At 42.5% G+C, this 4,001-nt stretch overlaps 1 long non-coding RNA gene across 1 annotated transcript; it reads right to left on the bottom strand.

Moving 5' to 3' along the window:
• Window positions 1-2,069: 2,069 nt before the first annotated feature.
• Window positions 2,070-2,962, bottom strand: LOC123974526. Its single transcript, XR_006825874.1, has 2 exons — window positions 2,922-2,962; window positions 2,070-2,292 (listed from the first exon to the last, which is right to left on the bottom strand). It is a non-coding gene; the product is annotated as an uncharacterized LOC123974526 (long non-coding RNA).
• Window positions 2,963-4,001: the final 1,039 nt, after the last annotated feature.

Below are 4,001 nucleotides of genomic sequence, written 5' to 3'. Positions count from 1 at the left end.
AACATTTCACTGCCCAAGTCAGCTATAACACAAGTCTTGATCATCAGACTACATGCTGTGCAGTATTTGTGGACAGATTTTGTCCCAGGATTTCTTATGCATTTCTTCTTCTTCGTTGCATGATTTAGAATAATAAGGTGAGAAATGGGTCTATTCTGAGTTCATCCTGCACTGCACTGCATTATTGTTCAGTGTACATGCTCACATCTGAAACAAACTTTACGTGCTTGATAACTCTCCCACCCCGCAGACATCTACACGTCAATACCGATTTATATTCATAGCGGCAAGTGCTATGTAGCTCCACATAGGGGACACAGGAAGTGACATATAACACCTTCATGCGGCGTCATAACCGCGTTGCAAATTCACAGCCGCACCGGCAGAGCTCCAGAATATGCAACTCGGCCGGCTCACGCGCAGACGCGCTTACAAGTGCGAGGGCCCGCCCAACGCTGCTTGCAGCTTTAATTGCACGTTATGTCTGTTTGAACCAGATAAAAGCAGTTGTAGATGTTAAGATATAGCATTAACACACAGGGCGGGCTTCCACCGCAATCAATTTTCGGAGGACGATCACTTTTCAGCATATTACCTGCATGCTCTGCTTTTCAGTCTTTCTGGCTTTCTTAAAATCTGATTTCAGATCTGTTAACACCTTATACAGTCTATGATTAACACACAGTTAAAAATGGGGACATTTCCGGTGACAGCTCCAGCTGGGGACAGGCCACCAAAATCGGGGACTGTCCCCAGAAAACGGGGACGGCTGGTCATCCTAAGCTCCACCCTCTCGTCCAAATACGGTCACGTCTATTTACAAAAAACCAAGATGGCAACGGCCAAAATGCCAAACTGGTCAATATTATGTAGCTGCAGTACCGGAGGCTGCAGTTTCAGGACCCCCGCAATCCTGGGACCGCAGTTCTAGGACCGTAGTTCTAACTAGCAGTTAACCCTGTCTGGTAGCACGTCGGCCGTGAGGACAATGTGCCCAGCTGTAGGGTTATGTTACTACTGCCAGCTACCTAACATAGCTAGGTAGCTGGCAGTATCAAACTAAACAAGGGTCCTAGAATTGCAGTTCCACTCCTAGGATTGCGGTCCTGAAACTGCAGCCTCCGGTACTGCAGCTACATACTACTCAACTGGAGTCTTCAAAACAGTAGTCCACAAACCAACGGGTGACATCACAGCAGCTACACCCACTGCTTTTATACAGGCTGTGATTCTGACTCAGCCCCACAAACACCGTCCTGCTGCCCCAAACACGCACTAGTGCTCCACATGTCAATTCATCTGCCACTGGAAATACAGGGGTGGCTATGGCTCAGGAAGTAGAGCGGGTTGCCTGTTAATCCCTGCCTCCGGAGGATCGATAATCAGAAGGTTGGTGGTTCAATCCCTGGCTTCTCCACGCTGCATGTCAAAGTGTCCTTGGGCAAGATACTGAACCAAACTGGCTGTTCTGCCAGTGTGTGAATGTTAGTTTCTGTTTGAGCACTTAGACTCAGTGAATAAATGTGTGTGAATGCAGATAAAGACCAGAAAGGTGCTATACAAATATGGAGCGTTACATTTTTCAACAGATGCTCTATTTCCTCCTGGAGCCTTTTAGACTATTGTTTAAAGGTTTACATCTTCAGGGAGAACCAATGGGCTTGCAGCTGAGAGCCTCAGAGAGGATGTCAGACAGTGACAGGTTGCTGGTTTGGGTCAGAGCATGAGATCTGGAATAACAGCAGACTGATACTTTAAAGACATTTGTATGATGTGTTTGTTGTGTTACTCACTGAACCACATTCCCTACGCAACTCGTGTTTCAGTATCACATCATTTCACAGAACTCAGTAATATACGGCTGCGTTCTATGTGTGGGAAAGGAAAAACAGAGAGTTTATGAGGTTAGTGACACATTTTCAATTTGCATTTGCGAAAGTCAAGATCGTGGTTCTAAAAAGAGATGTGGAGTAGGAGGACGTTCTCAGGGATGATGTGAGAGGTCTGACCTCTGACCCACTGACTGAAGGAACTACCATGTCATGAATGGATACATGAAGAGACACGTAGGCATGGCACTGTTTATTTTGCAACACGTTTTTAGAAATCAGTGAATACAACACCTGCTACATGTGCAGCCTGCAACACATCTGTATGTGACAGCTGAGGGAAAACAGTACAGAATAAAAACATTTCTCTTCAGTTCTTCATGCAGGTCTGTGTTCCTGATGCGTTCAGGGGTCTTCTGGGCAGAACTGGGAGTAAGACGTCAGCCACTTCACAGGGCAGTCCCTGAAACACCCACACACACCCACACACACACACACACACACACACACACACACACAATATTGGTCCACGAATACAAGTCAAGAAGATGTTTTAACACTATTTTGAAGGAATATTCAGTGCTGAAACATATGAGTGGGGTGTCTGGAGGTCCTCTCCCAGAAAAATGTTGAGCATTAAATACTTTATTTCCTGCATTCAGGAGAAAGTTTCAACACCAATTTATTGCAGGGAATGTCTTTCTTTATATAAAGGAAACACACAATTCAGGTGGCAGGTGACAATTCAAAATATAAAAATATAATGCAGTAATCAGCAGCTTGTTTTTTTGGCTTAAGTTACTTTTTTTGGACAATGCACCTTTGCTTCTCGCTTTGGATAAAGCATCTGCCAAATGAGTAAATGTAAATGTTTATTCTGTATTTACAATGCATTGCAAGTTTTCTTATTGTGCAAATAAACCTTTCTTAAAACATTTTCATTTGTTAGTTAACATTTCCCATTGCTATTTTTCAGAACATTTTAACAAATGTTTTCAAAAAGTGGTGGGGACATGTCTCCAATGTCCCCAGTGTAAATGACACCCATGTATGAATATATTGAAAAGTATATATATACGTGTGTGTTTGTACCTGTGATACTTCTGGCCTCTCCTTCTCTATATACTCTATATACAGTATATACTGTACATATATAAACGTATGTTTATATTAGTGCTGGGCAATGATTTTTAATAGTCATTAATCGCATTGTTATGTACAAAATTGAATAATGAATTCTAAAGTAGTGTATTGCAGACATTTAAATGTCCAGCTGTATCCACAAAAGTGTAATAACATGCGGTTTGCAAACAGTCTAAACAAATAAGGTGCTTTTTCCCAGCAGTATTCCCTTTACACAGTAGCAATAAAATATTTCTTGTAAATCTCAACTTAAACATTAAGGTAATCAAATAATAAACCAAAGCTATTTGCCACTGCCAGGGCATGACCTTTTATCTAGCTTGTTAAAATAAGTTACCATCAGAGTCCAGAGCCACGATCATAACATAACATCATAACAATTTTAAGTCTCACATTAAGCAAATTTCAAGGACCGCCTTTTTTCACCTACGTAATATTGCGAAATTCAGGAACATCCTGTCTAAAAATGATGCAGAAAAACTAGTCCATGCATTTGTTACGTCTAGGCTGGATTACTGCAATTCCTTATTATCAGGCTGCTCGAAAAAGTCCATTAAGACTCTTCAGCTGATCCAGAATGCTGCAGCACGTGTTCTGACAGGAACCAGGAAAAGAAATCACATTTCTCCTGTCTTAGCTTATTTGCATTGGCTTCCAGTAAAATCCAGAATAGAATTTAAAATCATTCTTCTGACCTACAAAGCTCTTAATGGTCAGGCACCATCTTATCTTAAAGAGCTCATAGTACCTTACTACCCCACCAGAGCACTGCGCTCCCAGAATGCAGGGTTACTTGTGGTTCCTAGAGTCTCCAAAAGTAGACTAGGAGCCAGAGTGTTCAGCTATCAAGCTCCTCTCCTGTGGAACCAGGTTCCAGTTTGGGTTCAGGAGGCAGACACCATCTCCACATTTAAGAGTAGGCTTAAGACTTTCCTCTTTGATAAAGCTTATAGTTAGGGCTGGCTCAGGTAGTCCTGAACCATCCCTTAGTTATGCTGCTATAGGCCTAGACTGCCGGGGGATTTCCCA

The sequence above is a fragment of the Micropterus dolomieu genome, linkage group LG08 (assembly GCF_021292245.1).
Source record: "Micropterus dolomieu isolate WLL.071019.BEF.003 ecotype Adirondacks linkage group LG08, ASM2129224v1, whole genome shotgun sequence".
NCBI lineage: Eukaryota > Metazoa > Chordata > Actinopteri > Centrarchiformes > Centrarchidae > Micropterus > Micropterus dolomieu.
Note: the sequence above shows the minus strand (reverse complement) of the source record. Positions and strands in the feature narration are given on the sequence as shown.